This window comes from Erpetoichthys calabaricus, chromosome 10, assembly GCF_900747795.2.
Source record: "Erpetoichthys calabaricus chromosome 10, fErpCal1.3, whole genome shotgun sequence".
NCBI lineage: Eukaryota > Metazoa > Chordata > Cladistia > Polypteriformes > Polypteridae > Erpetoichthys > Erpetoichthys calabaricus.
The window spans coordinates 60142132-60160872 of NC_041403.2; the positions used below are offsets into that span (position 1 = coordinate 60142132).

Sequence of the window (18741 nt, forward strand, 5' to 3'; positions counted from 1 at the left end):
TCTTTAATTTAATATTGTTTCTTTATCAGTATGCTTCTGCAGGAGTATGTGAATTTCCCCTTGGAATTAATAAAGTATCTATCTATCTATCTATCTATCTATCTATCTATCTATCTATCTATCTATCTATCTATCTATCTATCTATCTATCTATCTATCTATCTATCTATCTATCTATCTATCTATCTATCTATCTATCTATCTATCTTCTACGATGATACTGCCATTGTCAATGTGAGGCTGAAAGAAGTGGTGGCTACATCTTTGAAAAAATGAACTGTAAAATATGCATTGCACCCAATGATTACTAAAATAAGCTCTAGCTGCCTCGTGACGTTGCACTGTATAAACATGTCAAAATAATAGATCGATGGATGGACTAAATGTTGTGATTTCATAACCAGTTAAAAGGAGGTGAAAAGATGAATTGTTCAGAGAGTTATTAAAGAAGAGCCAAAGGAGATATCATTTTCAATCCTCACTACACCTGATACAGTAAATGTACAGTATCTGATGACACTGATCTCACTCCGGCAAAACCATGGATGAGGCTGCACAGTGCCCAATGTCTCATTGCACATCGAAATGAATAACAAAAATAAGTTAACATTACTGTCTAATTGGAAATGCCTGGCATGCCATACCTGAATATGGTTGCAGTGTGCTAACATGTAATATACATAGACAAGAATGCTTCTCTAAATTTTACTTGCTGCTTTTATGCCATGTAGTGATGCAATAGTCACAATGACAGCAAAATGCTGTGTATAAATTAATTGTTAAGCCTCAGGTACTGAGCGTTTGAACTTATAAGAGCAATTGTACCTTTCTATTTTCTCTGAGCCTTTTGTTCAGTTTTAGCTCTATGTCTTTCCAAAGTTCTTTTATATACTGCATTTGTCCTATACATAAGCAAAAACGGGATAATGCAACACCAAACATTTAAAGTGCATGGAATGGAGGAAATTTGGGGTGGAATTTTAGAAAGAACCCTGTGGGCAGTACCTTTTCAGCAATGGATTTCATCAGTATTCACTACAGACTTTTTTATCAAGTTGTCTCCTGATGGCTGTTCTCGTTTGAGAATCTGGTTGCACAAAACTAATGCTATTCTTATTTTCACTTTGGCGTATTTCTCAAGATAGCTATATCGCAACTCAAGAACAATTGGCATTTTCTATTAAAACAGAAGTAACATTAAAAATGCATTGTACTAAAGGGTCCACGCAAGTGCTTTAACTGCCTGCTTGTCCTAAAAGAATGAACAGATATGCAGAGCCTGCTTCTGTGGGTTTGACTGCCTGTACAAGTCCACTTACTCTGTGTCACATTGTCTACTGATTTAGCTACCATGGCATAGAGGTGACTAATGCCTATCTGTGTTAAGTAGCTTCAGTAGCTCATCTCATTGATTAAGAGCACAACAGTGCCTGCAATATGTTTTGGTGGTGTGGTGGACGGCTGGCGCCCTTGCCCAGCTGGGATGCATTCTTAATGGAAGGACAGTGGAAGAAACATGCTCGGGTCATCACTCCCCTCCGGATTGCTAGATGACTGCCCACGTAGAGTTTTGCAGCACGATGGATTTCCAGAGGACTTCATGGGGTTTGGAATATGGTGGCTCAGCCCTGTTTGGTTCTGAGGGGACCCCCTGAGGGCACTGTGGAGCCCTGTTTCATTGGGCTTCCAATTCATCTAGAAGCGCTTCTGGATAATGAAGTTTCCCACAAATAAAAGCCTTTGTGTTGTACTAGACTTGTGCCTGTGTCTGTCTGTGTCGGGGATGGGTGGGAGCTGGAGCGCCCCTCTGCAACCCACAAGTGGCGTAGTCAGCAGAATTCCTGGTTGTCTGCGAGGCAGGGACCTGCATTGTAACATCCATGGCAAACCCTCACACAGCAGTGCAACTGCACACACACAGCAGCATGGCAGCATGTGAAGGACCCGTCGAAGGGGCACAGAAACACTGCTCCTGCCCTAATGGGGAAAAAGAGGACCAGTCAAGGCTCAGAGGCAGCAGATGGCCAAATGAATGCCATTGTTGCCGGCAAGCATTTGGCTTGCTGGGAAGAGAGGCCACACATAAGAAGTGAGCTCCAGACGAGGGGATTCAGGAAGAGGTAGATGCCAGGCCCAGGGATGATATTCCATGGGATTGTTACATGTCTGTCCCGTGTGCCGACCTCCTAGATGGAGAATGTCCAGATTACTGTCTATGGCCACAGCACACTGATCTATGAGATGATGAAGGACCGAGCTCTGACGAAATAAGTGACAAGGACCTGGCCCAGCTACTCACTGAAAGACAGAGGCAGGAAGACTGCCTGGAGCCTCACTCAAATGACGGGATCCAGGAAAGGGTAGATAGAGCAATGTAGGATTGAACCACCCTCCCAGGAGCAGGTAAGGGGTTGGAAGGTGTGTGCTAGTATCCTGCCAGTAAAATGGTGGAGGTGGGGCTGGTGAACAACCACCCCGAGTTCATAAGACACCTGATGGACCCTGCACCAGAAAAATGTTTGCTTCATGGCTCATGGCAGACAGAGGGGGAAGACCAATGTACGAGTACCCTGCTCGGAGAAATGACTAATTGTGTTTTAGTGGTACAGGAGCTGGAGAGAATGCTCCAGCCTGTATGGGATATTTTGCAGGTGGTTGATCTGCTGACTGCGGTTGGTTGGCACCCTGCCCGGGATTGGTTCCTGCCTTGTGCCCTGTGTTGGCTGGGATTGGCTCTAGCAGACCCCCGTGACCCTGTGTTCGGATTCAGCGGGTTGGATAATGGATGGATGGATTGATCTGCTGATGTGGATGATCGAGGGTCTGGAGAGCATGGCCAAGGCTCCCCTGAAAATGGTAAAGGACTATTTGAGGAAGCCCGGTGCAGGACACACTGACCACACAGATGTGGCGGTACAGGTGAGTGACACCAGTACTCTACATGAAAAGGAACTCAATGCAAATTAACTTTAGTTGACTCTGAAGAATCTCGAGTAGCATTGGTTCTGACAGCGGACACGGGTGTGATGACCGAATGCCTGGCGGTGGGAGAGAATGACCAAGGCCTGAATGAGAAGGAGCAAGTCAAAACGGGTGCAAGACAGTGCAGGATCTCTCTTTATCTCATAGAGAAACCCAAACTGCCATATCATCCAAAAGAAAGAAGTAGACCACCAAGAGAAGGACCGGATCTCCAGACATTGCAGTGGATGAGCCCATGTGCTCACATATGGCGGAGGGTCTCTCTCCGCTGACACAAAGAAACACGCTGACCTTGACTGGGTGTGAGGTGGAACAGGAGTTCCTGTTCTGTTTCCAATCCTGCAGGTCCCAAGTGCAGCAAGGGTGCAGTGATGCAACGAGTGTTGTTAGCTGGAGGCGCTGCATGTATACAGTGCATGTAGACGCCAGGAGATGGCATTGGCACAACATCTCCCCATCGCTCTCTTGTTTGTATCTTTCAGGACGCAGCCATGGACTGGCCAACATCGACACACCCTCTTGGAGGAAGACAGGGAGTTGGAGTTTGCTGCTTCAGCACTTTTGGGTTCCAGTTTGGGGCACCAGGGGGTGCTGAAGACACTGCAAAGCCCTTATTTTATTGTGCTTCTGTCTCACCCGGAAATACTTCCAGACCATGTTAATGGACCACTGGAAGTACTCCCGGGTGTAGGATAAAAGAAGCCCACTGCCTTCATTCTAGGAGCCAGAGTCAGAATAAAGGTGGACAGAGGCAGAGAGAAAGACAGAAGGAAGAGAGAAGACAAAGACAACTGTTGTGTGTTCCTTGGTGCTTTATGCTGTGTGTTGCTGTTGTGGGAAACTGTTGGGAACGAGTTTCCCACAAATAAAAACCTTTGTGTTGTGCTAGACTTTTGCCTGTGTCTGTCTATGTCGGGTTTAGGGAGCTAGGCTGTATAGATTAGTTGAAGCTAGGTTAGGTATACTGCATTTCCAGTTTGATCAGTTCAGTGACACTGAATCAGTTTAATGTGGTAAAATGCACTAGCATTAGAAAAATGATTTTTGCATTTCCCCCGTAATTGAACACACACTAAAGCTTCTAAAGGTTTATTTACAATCAGCCTACATGAATAAAGCATGACAAGTACAAGTGAATTATGGAATCTGAGCAGAAGAGTGTCTGTTTAATGTGGTTATCAAGGAAGAGTCAAAGACACAGAAACTGAAGCAGATAATTATCAAAAAAAAAAATCGTATGGCAGAAATCCTGAACAGTCGATTCAGTTTTGTCAATTTTGTTCAGTTTAAAAAGCTATTTTAATTTTAAAACTTCCATTTTAGAATGTTAAGGTCAGGCCAGGCTATGCCACTACAAATTGAATGCCATTCCTACCGCCCAGACTAACAAAATATTCTTTGATTTTGCACAGCATTATATATAATTTTTTTAATCTATCTTTTTTGTTTGATGCTATTTATGTGTTTTGCACATTAAGGACCAAATTTCAACCCTCAGATCACAACTTGACTCTTTGTTAATCATGCAAAAATGGATGAATTGGTTTTTACTAATTTTTGCATGTAGGTTGCCATTGGTCCAATTTAAAATATAGGCTATATCACATTTAAAAAAATTAATTCATTTAATGGGAATTGAGGAGCGCAGCAACCCAAACATTGTGCATTATTCCAAAACAGTTTAGTCAATCTTAATGAAAGTTTGACTGTATAGTAAAGCCAACCAAACTTAAAATCCAAGCAGTTCAAAAATTTAATTGGGAAGGGTGGTTGTAATGAGGGGGGTGGCAGAAACTACATCATTCAAAAATGGCTGTCGAAGTTTGTGAAATTTTGCATGCGTATTACTGTTGATACAACTTAACATCTGAACTTTAAAGCCTTTCAAAATTTCCAGCAAGAAATTTGGTTGTACGGATTGTGGGTCTGTGCAAACCAAAATTATGTAATCGCACTAAAACAGTTCAGTCAATGGTAATGAAGTTGGCATATGGTTTTGGCCCTATTTACAATGCCTACATTCCATGTCAGTGATTCAATGGTAAGGACGCAGGTTGGTTTTGCGTAAAAAAAAAAAAATCATGCATCATTCAAAAATGGATATGCTTACTTTTCACAATATTATTCTTTAAATTACTGTTAATGCAATTTCAAATGCAGGCTTCATTGAGTTTTAAGAATTTCAGTAGGATTCATAATGGGAGGGCCAACACCACATGCATTATTTTAAAGCAGCTGAAAGTATGTTTATGAAATTTCACCTAAATTTTATTGTTAATCCAACTTATCAAACACAGTTTATGGAGTTTCAAAAGTTTCATTATGCACAGAGGTGCAATAAAGAAAACAACACAAAAAATAGTTGTTGTGCCCATGTTGCATGCTGCATCAATGATTCAACTATTTAGTAAAAAAACATCCTAATGTGAAAAACAACTCCTCATGAAACCACACTAAACCACAAAGTGCAAAGAAGTAGCCTTCATGGTCCAGCCCAGCAAGGAGTTACTGCAATTATGATATTCCATGCACAAAAAAAAAAACGGGGGTAGACGTATCACATTGGTGAACTTGGCAATAGCCTAGAGCATCAAAGTTTTTGGGTGATCTTTGGTGCTCAACCCCTGATACCCACTCCTGCTACCACGCCCATGCTGTTTGTGTGACTCGCAGGGGTCTTCAAAACAGGATTTCCCTGTCCTGCTATTTGATCCAACATCTGTGTGCCTCTCATCTGATATAATAAAGCAGAAGCTGCTCAACAATCTGTAGTAATATATATAGTAATTGTCTTCAAGACTCTGTGGTATGGGTACAACATTGACTCTTTTGCCTAAAGCATAAAAAAAGTTAGAACCAGTCCTGAAAAAAAGAAATTCCTGACTCGTGAGAGCAGAGAACTCGATAGAGAGGAGTATAGATGACAGATGCGACACTTGCATTTCAGCCATCACAAACAAAAGGCTCAGCATTTGAAAAACAATAAATATTTCCTTTCATTCCTTAACCTTTAATATAAATATACCTGGGGTAATGCTGAATACTTTGGCTAGTTATATATTATCACAAAGTGTCACATCTTATCGGCACTTGCTTTTTCAGATGAAAGACATGGCTTAGGCATGCAGATGTCACAATGGTTTTAATTGTCCAGAGATTTGTAGGACATTCTCCATGCCCAGAATTGAATCTATAATCTGTCTGGACATATTAGTCTGGCTGTGAACAGCTACTCCATTACTGTTCACTAAGTTTAAAATTGATAAAAGGGTCAGAGGGGATGCACTGACCATAAAAGAGTGTAAGCAGACATGTATATTGCTTGAGTGTTTCATGGTATAAATGTGAGTGGGAAAACCAGAAGGGTAGTTTTTATATCTGTGTTTCCCAGAGCAACACCGTGGTGGTGTCTTGGTTAGCATTTCTGACTCATAGATACATTGTCCTGGGTATCAGCCCCTTTTTGACATCAGTTACTGAGTGGAGTTTTCATGTCTCCCATGACTTCTTTGGTTTCTTGGGTTTCCTCGCACATTCTCAAAGACATACATGTTAGGTTAATTTGTGATTCCAAATTGGTCCTGGGTGGGTATGTGTGCGAGTGTGCCCTGTGATGGACCAGCACACTATGAAGGTTTGTCTGTCTTTGCATTCTGTCCAGCGCTGCTAAGAAAGGTCCCTGTGTCCCTGAATTGGCTTTATCAGGTTTCAGAAAATTAATGGAATGGAGCAGACTTCACAGTATAAATAGCTGTTTGGGCCATTCTTCTTTCATATCTTTTTTGGAAAATAAAGGCTTGATTTTTAATATTTGTCCCTCCTTATTCCATGCCCTAGCAGGATTGGGTACAAGGCAGAAGAAAACCTTGAATGGGTCACCATCCTACTGCATGACACACTGACGTTCACTCATGTGAGGCAGACGTGGAGTTGCCAGATACAACAGCTTGCATATCTTTGAAACATGGAGAGGTCGGGATTTGAACCAAGGAACCTGAAGCTGTGAGGCAAGCACACTAACCAGTTCTCTGCCGGTTAATAGGGGAGTTCTTAGGGCAATGCTACTACTGAATGTTTAAATGTAAAAATCAGATGCTTAAAAATATAATAGAAAAAATGCACTTACAATCAATTTTTATTTTAAATCTTGCACCAATGATTTGAATCAAGTATTTTCCATATTACTTGCTGAACTCATCTGATTAAATTTCTCTCCATTTCCTTTTTCCTTAGTTTTCAGTACTTGTGACTGAGTAGAAATTGTTTATGGTCACAAAGACCACAATTTCCACTCTCCATGCATTCCATTGCACCTCCCTGCTCTGTGCTCTTTTGACCAATTTCATCATTCATTGCATCTTGAACCAATGAATATATTATGGAAATCTTCACAAGAGGTCTCAGAGAAAAAATCTGAATGTACAGGTAATCAGCAATTCGTGTTTGCTGTACAATAGCTTCACTTTTCTTTACCTGAAGACCTTCACCCAATGCTACAATTTATTTCTTGCTTGCATATTTACCAATAAACTAGTCTGCCATGCAAGTACTGATTTTCCTTTTTACTTCTGTTCAGAACCTAGGTCCATTGTTAGTAAAATAACATCTAGGTCTTTTATTAATTTGTTTTGGGTGTGAATAACTGAATTTGTTCAATTCATTTCAATGTATTCTTATATAGCACTCCTCAATGAGCACTGGGTCAGAGTAGTCAGTGGAGAAATAAAAAATGATTCTACTTCATTAATAAATAATGTATTAACATGTTGGACACAAACAAATACTTCAAGTGTATACTTTCATGGCTTTAAACTACTTTTGGGTCTATTCTCTAATTTGTTTAATTTTCACTATTTATCCTTAACATCCCAGATGCACAGTATACATAATGCACATTGGGATTAATAAAGTATCTATCTATCTATCTATCTATCTATCTATCTATCTATCTATCTATCTATCTATCTATCTATCTATCTATCTATCTATCTATCTATCTATCTATCTATCTATCTATCTATCTATCTATCTATCTATCTATCTATCTATCTATCTATCTAGTATAGATTCTTAAATCCACTGTTGATTTGCACATGCAAGTAAGAATGTCACTGTACATTAGACAATAGTGCCCCCATAAACCTATTAATAAGACATGAAACAGCCCTGGAGGAGGTATCATTTCGGAGCACACATACATGCCTACTGGTGCAGACATGGTAAGAACACGTAAACTGAAAACAATTAGGCTCAGGTTGCAAACCCAGGATGTAGGTTATGCCGGATGTGTGAGGCAGAAGAAGTAATAACTGTGCCACATTTCCCTACAGTAAACTGTAATGTCATCGACCAGCAGCACAGCCTGGGTATCAGTCACCAACAGTGTGACCTAGAATTCCATCATTCAAAAGAGTTGTAGCAGGGGAGCCATTAAAAATGACAAACCTGCCAAAGTTACAAAAATAACAACTGAGTGTTGATAAAGCATGTGATGCATTTATGTTAGTGTGGTCAGAGTGGTGATGTATTCAGACTGTCAAGGTTCATTTTGTTGAAGGCCCCCTCCCCAACATCTCTATAACCTCTGTTACCAACATTTTTCAGCTTCAGCTAATGGACACAAATCACCTAACTAGAGACTACACGTTTCTGTTTATTTACCTATTTATGTATTTATTTTATTTACAGAGCTTTTGTATCTATCTATCTATCTATCTATCTATCTATCTATCTATCTATCTATCTATCTATCTATCTATCTATCTATCTATCTATCTATCTTCTACGATGATACTGCCATTGCCAATGTGAGGCTGAAAGAAGTGGTGGCTACATCTTTGAAAAAATGAACTGTAAAATATGCATTGCACCCAATGATTACTAAAATAAGCTCTAGCTGCCTCGTGACGTTGCACTGTATAAACATGTCAAAATAATAGATCGATGGATGGACTAAATGTTGTGATTTCATAACCAGTTAAAAGGAGGTGAAAAGAAGAGTTGTTCAGCGAGTTGTTAAAGAAGAGCCAAAGGAGATATCATTTTCAGTCCTCACTACACCTGATACAGTAAATGTACAGTATCTGATGACACTGATCTCACTCCAGCAAAACCATGGATGAAGTTGCACAGCGCCCAATGTCTCATTGCACATCGAAATGAATAACAAAAATAAGTTAACATTACTGTCTAATTGGAAATGCCTGGCATGCCATACCTGAATATGGTTGCAGTGTGCTAACATGTAATATACATAGACAAGAATGCTTCTCTAAATCTATCTATCTATCTATCTATCTATCTATCTATCTATCTATCTATCTATCTATCTATCTATCTATCTATCTATCTATCTATCTATCTATCTATCTATCTATCTATCTATCTATCTATCTATCTATCTATCTATCTACATACAGCAGGTGAGCTTGCATGGGTGGTATTGTCCTGGCCTCCCAGTACTCCTCTAGCTTATTAAATGTCTGAAGTAAATTGGGAGCTGGTTATGCTAGTTTATAAGAAATTTAAGGGATGACTTTGTTAAATATTAATACAATATAGTGTGTTTAAATTCTAACATATTCATTTTTGTAAGTCTTTCTTTCTGTGTGTGACATGTATGACTTGAGAATGAACTGAGCCTAGAGCATTCATGACAAAAAACATTTTCAAGGAGAATTATTGAGTGTATCCACTTCAAGTCCCTTGATTCTCTCATGTCACCCTTTATTGTGCCCTCACTCTTTTAAATGTCATCCTCACCCTTTCCCAAGATGGTTTTATTTTGCCTTAAGTTAAAGTATCATTTGTATGGCAACTTTGTTGTATAATATATATTAGATAGGGAGCTGCAACTTATAAGACAGTCTGTCAGGGCCATACAGTATACAGTATAACAGTAGGACAGAATGAGTTTAAGCAACACAGTAATCACCACCATCCCTTTTCTCGTTTTTACTAACAAGTCAGTGTTTTCACCAAGTAAAGAGCTGAGAAACACCTATTTACCAGGCAGGACAATTGTGAAGAAGAACATGTCAGAGGGTGAGAAAAGCAAGCAACAGAATGCCCTCATTGTGTCTCTGTATTGCTGTGCATGCTTCTCTGCTTTGATTTTCTCTTTTTTATTATCCTCTATCACTTTTAAGGTAAAATATTTTAATTTGTTGAGAATGAAATTAAGGCAGGAGACAGTCGTTTTGGGTTGGAAGGTCTGTTTTAGAGAATGGAATAGATTTAGTAAGTATATTGAAAAGCGCTATATAAATGTAATGAATTATTATTATTATTATTATTATTATTATTATTATTATATTATATTATGGGCATGGTCACTATAAAGAATGTATTAATAATGTACTAATTAGTTTATAAAATATGCTAATCTTTTAGAAACCATTATTGAAACAGACTTATTTTTTTTCATTGTGTTTCTGAAAGAACCTCCATCAAATTGTTTTCTTAACCTACTTATTCCAAAAAAAGTGTCATGTGAAGCCAGAATAAACCATTAAAGGTTTCCAATTAATTGCAGGACACAATATACATAAAATCCAACGTGCCTGTCTGTCTGTCTGCTTTTCACGAGAGAACTACTTAACAGATTTAGATCAGGTTTTTTTCTATAATTTGCTTGAACATTCCAGTTGATTTTGTGACTTTTGCATAAAAGTCTCTCATCACGCTAAGTATCATAGTTCGCTTGTGACACAATTTATTCGTGGGAATCTGAGAGACAGGCTGCAAGCCAAGGGAAGGAGGAAGCATTACATCAGGAGTAGGGAGCCAGGTGGGGCCCTCCTCACTCACGTGCCAGCCTCAGTTCGAGTCGCTCTACCTCTCGCCACATGTTGTAGCATACCTTGCCTCCACTTAGCTAGCAATACCGGTTTGTTCAGCAGACATTATCATCTACAAAATTGTTAAGGAATAACATTTGACATTTTTGAGAGAGAAATAGAGGTACATGTATTTTAGACGGTACCTGATCATTGGTAAAGATATCAGGGCCACGTGCTTTTCTCCCCATCAGAGCTGAACTCTATCAGATACAGTGCCAACGTTTGACTTTAGAGCGTACCTACCTTCTGCTTGGCCAGAATGACATGTTTTTTGTTTTTTTTTAATTGATTTTTAAAGTTTGTCCTGTTTCACTACTACATGGGTGGAGCTGCAGAGGACAGCTAGTCACTCATATACCCATTTCCATTCATAACATTTACAGCTGCCAATGGTTTTTACGGTTTAATTTAGACTCTGGCTGGAGAAGCAGGCTCAGGGATGGATGGATATTTGATCCTAACACACATGTCTTTGAGATGATACTGAAAATTGGAATTCCTCGAAAGGAACCTACACAGACATGTGAGCAGCATGCAAATTGGTGGTCAGGAGCTATGAGACAGCTGTACTAATCAATGTGCCATGATGCCACCCGCAAAAGGCCATAATGACCATCAAATTAATTGTAACCCTTTAATACATTTTGTTATTGTTTATTTGTTGTATTACCATTCCATTCCAGACTGTTCCCTGCCTTGCACCCAACACTGTAGGAATAGATTCCATAGCCATATATTGGAACCATATGCGGATTAGAAAATGTCATGTTTAACTGTAACATAAGAAAAAAAGCAGTGGCCAGCTCTGTAAATTAAAAATGCTGTTATTAACTTAAAATTTTATACAGTATAGTACAGTAATCCCTCCTCCAACGCGGGGGTTGCGTTCCAGAGCCACCCGCGAAATAAGAAAATCCGCGAAGTAGAAACCATATGTTTATATGGTTATTTTTATATTGTCATGCTTGGGTCACAGATTTGCGCAGAAACACAGGAGGTTGTAGAGAGACAGGAACGTTATTCAAACACTGCAAACAAACATTTGTCTCTTTTTCAAAAGTTTAAACTGTGCTCCATGACAAGACAGAGATGACAGTTCTGTCTCACAATTAAAAGAATGCAAACATATCTTTCTCTTGAAAGGAGTGCGTGTCAGGAGCACAGAATGTCACATAGATAGAGAAAACAATCTCTAGCAAACAAATCAATGGTGCTGTTTGGCTTTTAAGTATGCGAAGCACCGCGGCACAAAGCTGTTGAAGGCGGCAGCTCACACCCCCTCCGTCAGGAGCAGAGAGAGAAAGAGAGAGAGAGAGAGAGAGAGAGAGAGAGAGAGAGAGAGAGAGAGAGAGAGAGAGACAGAGTTTGTTTTTCAGTCAAAAATCAATACGTGCCCTTCGAGCTTTTAAGTATGCGAAGCACCGTGCAGCATGTCGTTTCAGGAAGCAGCTGCACAAAAGATAGCAACGTGAAGATAATCTTTCAGCATTTTTAGACGAGCGTCCGTATCGTCTAGGTGTGCGAACAGCCCCCCTGCTCAATCCCCATACGTCAGGATCAGAGAAAGTCAGCGCAAGAGAGAGAGAAGAGTAAGCAATCTAGCTTCTCAGCCATCTGCCAATAGCGTCCCTTGTATGAAATCAACTGGGCAAACCAACTGAGGAAGCATGTACCAGAAATTAAGACCCATTGTCCGCAGAAATCCGCGAACCAGCAAAAAATCCGCAATATATATTTAAATAAGCTTACATATAAAATCCGCGATGGAGTGAAGCCGCGAAAGGCGAAGCGCGATATAGCGAGGGATCACTGTATATGATAATAATCAAATATTTAAAGTATAATAAATTAAGTCATTACCCTTTTTTCCCCCCACTTGTTTTTGTTTATTGCTCTTCCTAGAGGATTTTCTCTTCTCTAATATGTCTTTTTCTTTAGGTTTCAAAGTTAGAATGTTGCACTGAGAGCTTGGCAGTTGGTGGTGATCAACCTTTGCCCAGCACTGGGCAGTTTGCTGCAATCTTTCATGCTTTCAGGAGTGAGAGATCACCTCAATCACCTGCTGCAAAGAGTTGAGCAGAAGAATTGCCAGCATGGTGGACTGCTTATCCATTAAGCACAAAAATGGCATGACATAGAAATCAAGATTTTTTTTTTTCTGCATTTCTGTGCACAGTTCTGCTCTTTCTTCAAATTACTCTGGGTGAATTTTATTTTTGCACTTTAAAATATGCCTTTTATCTCCCATGTTCTATCGTACAGCTTTGAAATAAACTGGTGTTAAGTACAGGGCAGACTCCATTCTTGAGCTGCTGATGTCATCATAGACTGCAACTATAACACAACATTATTGGAAATCAGATTTAGACAATAAATGCGTGGATCTATCTCATGATGTATATATTATAGTTGTAAATCAGTATGTTTGTTGTCTACTAGATGTCCAAACCACTCACACTGGCTTCTTTAGATAAGTAGTAGCAGCAGCAACTCAATTCTCAGATTTCCTTGGATTGTGGAAGTACTTACCCCTTCATGGAGAATACGTCAAACAACACTGCATTGCCACTTAATATTGGCCACGAATAGCCTTCATTTCATTGACTACACATGTAATAATTAAGGATGAGTGGTATAATAACAGGTAGCATGGCTGCACAGTGGCAGCGCTGCTGCCTCAGAGTAAGGAAACCTGGGTTTGCATCAAGGGTTCTCTCCATGTGGAGTTTGCATGTTCGCCATGTGGGTTTCCTCCGGGTGCACCGGTTTACTCGCACAGTCTAAAGACATTCAGGTTAGGAGGACTGGCAAAACCAAAACGTGTGGTTGGGGTGTGTGTGTGTTGTTAACCCTGTGGTAGACTGGCTCCTTGTCCAGGATTTGTTCCTGTCTGGCTCCGTATGTTAGCTGGGATAGGCTCTGGTACCCTCTGCGGCCCTGTTCAGAGCTAAGACTGGTTAGAAAATGACCAAATGATTTGGGCAATGACTGGTAAAGTTGGCATCTTTATCTAATGGATTAGCTTTCACTTCACCAGCACTGTCTAATAAAATGAAGTGATACTGTCTTTGCTATGGAAATCTGTAGAACAATCCTCCATAATTGTTAAGTAAAAAAAAGCCTGGGTAAAAATGAGCAAAATTGAATATTAGTTTTATTGCTTAAATTTGTTTCAGGGAGAGGCAATCAATATAATCAGCCAAAATGTCACTTAGACAGCTGTAAACTGACAAACCTTAATACCATATTAAATATCATATTAATTTAAAGCAAGCATCAGAATAATTAGGTGATTGAAGCAAATTAAATAAGTTAAACTACATGATAAAAGTATCAGGGAAAAGAAAGCTGTAAATCTTAATCTTTTCTTTGATTAGAAAATGTTATTAATATTCAGAATTCTATGAAACATCCATGATTTCACCTTTTGTATTATACACTGAAGTCCTGCAGAGCTTTTAGTTTATCCAAGTCAGTTTCTTGCACATTACTTCATTATTCTTAATAATGTCATGTGGTGTTTAGAAAATGAGTGTATATTTTGTGAGAATTCTTCTTACTGCTCTACTCCATGTTCTATTACTGTATATTTTACAATCCAAGCCACACAGACTAAAAAGCAAACTCTGGCTGTTACATCGAGTCACAAAGTCAGTGTAGCTTTGCAGTGCTGTATTTATGTTAAGAATGTATAGTTGACTTAGCACTAATGTATTTGAAAAATACTGAATTTTATTCAACTTTGTTTAGTCATACATTTTGAAACGTCTCATAACATAATAAGGTGAATATATTTACTCAGTTGGTACGGTACTGCTTCATGTAGCCCTTCACTGAATAAGAGGCTGCTGGTAGTTCTGAAATTGGAATTTCAAGTATACTAGGGGGCTTTGCCCCCTGCTTGCTTCGCTCACCAACCCCCCTGCCTGCGCTACATGCAAGCAACTTTGCGTCTCTGCTGCTCACGTACTGTATGTGGATTTCACTTTCACCAAACAACAAAACTTTTAATTCTCGAGGATAGGTCTCTTCATTGGGAACAAACACTATTTTTCCGTGATGGCAACATGAATTAGATGATCTACAACTCTCCGACTTAAAGTTTAAATCCGAACAATATATTCAATCTCTTTTCGCTGCTCCATTATTTCATCAAGTAATAATTTCCATTTGTTTGTGCTAATGATCTTTACTATCATTTTTTTGAGACTTTTGAATTTTCGTACTTCCATTATCTCTAACCTGCTCTGCATGTGTATCGCGCCAACGTTTTTGAATTCTTTACAATGTTCTACTTTGTCATCTACTCTTTGTCTTTTATTTCCGGCCCCGGGTGTAGTTAAATCTCTTGGCACAAAGTCTCGTCTTGTCTCTCTGAGAAAGTCACGTCTCGTCTCTCTCTCTTTTTTTTTTTTTTCTTTATTTCGCCTTATACAATTTCTTGTATTAGGAATTTGGTAGTTTTCGCATACCCCTTGGGGTCAGAGCGCAGGGTCAGCCATTGTACAGCGCCCCTGGAGCAATTACAGGTTAAGGGCCTTGCTCAAGGGCCCAGCAGAGCAGTGGCCTTTTGGCAGTGACGGGGATTCGAACCGGCAACCTTCAGGATACCAGCGCTGCTCCTTAGCCTCAGAGCCACCACTCTGCCCACTCCAAGATTTTTTTATTATAACAGAGAGAAATATTTGGCCATATCACACTAACTGCTGGCTTTTTTATAATGTCATTTATTACACAATATATTACTAAAATCAATCACTACATACTTTTTATATAACGTTAAATCTTTTAAATACTGCACAATGGAGCTCAGGTTCTCTTTACAAATAATTTATAGGATCCATCCAGCTTACTTAAATCAATTAATTCTGTGTGAGAAGAAGCCAGTAGTTGAATGATCTGTGCTGATGTATTGATGATTGCTGAGAGCTATGCAAGTTTGCCAGTATAACAGAAGTAGTAAAATCAAGACAACTCAGGTTTTCTAATTACAAATTAAATGTGTTCCAGTTAAACATATTTAAGAAATATTTTCCATTTTTATGGTGACACTGAAGTGATTTCAAGAAGATGAAAAAATGGTTTGTACTAGTTATTGAGCAGATCTGAATGTCTGAATATATTTATTGTCCTGTATCATATTATAAAAGACATGCTATAACAGAGAAATAAGCTTGCTCTTTGGAAAAATGTCATTGTTTCTGGATCATTTAAAACTGGAGCCACAGCAATGCACTTCTGAAAATCTATTGCTGAATAAAAATAAAATTTCAGTTTGTAAATTCAGTCATCCCATCCATTTTCTGTCTTAGCCTTATAGCAACACTTTTCTGCACATTCAAATTCATTCACAGTGTTTTATTCTTGTCAGCGTGTCACTGCACTTGACATTTGTCATATGTGATATGCTTTATGCTGTGACAGAAATTGCTTCTTCCCAAATCAGGCAAACGGGCTTGCATTTCACATCCCCAAATAAATTATCATTTTTCTATTTGTCATTAAAACCTTGCCATGCTGCATCTAATTTTCTTTTATGCTGCCATAAGCCTACAAGAGTGGGAAAAATCCCTTATCATTAAACAAGTTGAAACAACATAGAACAGCAGCTGAAAAATGAGCGTAGAGAGTATTAACTGAGCAATACATAGAAAATATATAAATTAAATTTCAAACATTACTACTACACCAACAACAAATTTCAGTACACTATTAAATGAAGAAAACATGTGTAAAGCCAAGCTTCTGCAGAGAAACTGATACAAACTTGGAATCACTAGTCATACAATTTATTATTGATAGTTTTTGAGTGCCATCACAAATGTATATAAAGTAGCTTTTCTGTCAAACTTCTGTCAGAGCTAACAGATGCAAGAAATATAGGGGCCTTAGGACACAGACAATGAACATTCTATATTTAAGTGGAAGTGCAAATATTATTGGTACGGCTCTACATATGTCATATGTCTTGTAGATAGATAGATAGATAGATAGATAGATAGATAGATAGATAGATAGATAGATAGATAGATAGATAGATAGATAGATAGATAGATAGATAGATAGATAGATAGATAGATAGATAGATAGATAGATAGATAGATAGATAGATAGATACTTTATTAATCCCAAGGGGAAATTCACAATTGTATGTTTGAACCAGAGGACTCAGAGTTACGGCAAGGTGAGTCGGCAGGTACTGAAAGGGCTCCTGTCTCCCGAAAAGTTATTTGAAGGACCACACCACAGTGGGAGTGCCGGGTGGATCAGCAGCAGTTGGTGGTAAGTACTGCATGGGCAAAACACCCATTTTCAGGACATGGTAAAAGCTTTTATAAACTCTGAGGTAAAGTACAATTCTCCAACAGCCACGAATTGAATTCCTGTACTTTATTGTATTACTCAGCCGGTGTGTGAAACATTAAGTGTGCTTAGAACTTTAAATGTGTAGACATATGGGATTGTCAAAGAAATCTTTAGAGTGAAAGTCACAACAGTTTATGAGGGTATTTCTGATCCAAAAGTGGTTCCAGGAATAAGCACAAAGAACAAGAATAAAGTTTTATCAATACCACAGACCCTTTGACCTTGTAAGCCTGGGGTGAGAAATGAGTTAGGACTAACGGTCAACCTGATGCTTTAGGTCAGAAAGTGGGAGAACTACTGGGTGCTTTATGGACAGTATTTTGGATAGTGAGATGGAGGACATGTCATCCTCTTGTAAACATGGTTCAAAACACTTTTTAAATAGACCCATACAAATACAGCCTAATTAGTATACAGTATTAAATGGAGAAAAAAGAGATTGTTTAAATGCTGTAATGCTGCCTCAAAAAATCATTCTAAGTATTAATAAAAATAAACATTAGTTAGTAAAAATATAGTTAAATATATATCAATGTAAGAATGGGAAGTATTAACATTACCTAGACCAAAGGTACTTCTCCAACCAGGAATTAAGGTCCAGAATATCCTCTAGTGTGCAAAATAATCAGAAAATAACCTGCATATTAAAAAAAAGAAAAAATGAATAAATGAATTAGTTGATTCGAGGCATTTTTAAAAATTCACAACATATGGGCATGTATCGCAATGTATATATAAATAAAGAATTATGCATTAACAGCTGACATCTTAGACATGTCTTTTATGATTTAACCTAATGTTCTGAGAGTGGGATTCGGGACTCTCATTTATCAAAAAACAAATGTCTAGAATGATTATAAATCTCAATGAACAAATATTTTCTAAAAACATCTTATGACTAATTTGCAAAACATTTGTAAGCCTGAATACATTTTCTTAAATTATTCCCATTCATGATCTGTTTTTAAATTACAAATTATTGTAAAATTGTGCATGTTTGAACAAGTGTGTCATCGCAACCCAGAGAATGCTCTCAAATATCCTTCTAATAAAGAGAATAATACTAAGAAAACCAGATAGACATGAACAAGAAATACAAAATTGAAGAACTACAGGAAAACCGAGGACAAAACTAAACAGTGAAGATGGAAAGAAAGAGATCTAAATTCACATTAAATGAAGAACCAAAAAAAAATAGAAATAAACAAAATCTAGGATGGAAAATCAAAAGCAAAACACACAAAAAAAAAACAAACAAAAGATCAATAAATAAAATTAAAAAGCTAAACCCTAATCCTGAAGACAAAGAACCAAACAGAAAATCCAAATTCTGAACAAGAGAAAAATTATTTTAAATCAAAACGAGAAAACACACATAGCAAAATCTTCATAGAGCTTGACACATGAAATGGACACTCGAAATCTGTCCACAGGGGGCTCTTATAATAATTATCAGCAGCACCAGAGACTGATTTCAAATTGGAGGCAGGCCCCTCTTAAGCTGTAATCGTAATTTGAAAGTGAAGAAACAGAACAAGTTAGTACACATTAA

At 38.4% G+C, this 18741-nt stretch overlaps 1 protein-coding gene across 1 annotated transcript in view; it reads right to left on the reverse strand.

Moving 5' to 3' along the window:
• The window catches only part of tnr (tenascin R (restrictin, janusin)), a 476387-nt gene extending 458550 nt beyond the window's left edge, over window positions 1-17837 (reverse strand). Inside the window, exon 1 of the mRNA XM_051933130.1 lies at window positions 17750-17837. The gene's annotated coding sequence lies outside the window, so the exon portion shown is untranslated. The remainder of the gene's footprint in view (window positions 1-17749) is intronic.
• Between the last annotated feature and the right edge of the window lie 904 nt (window positions 17838-18741).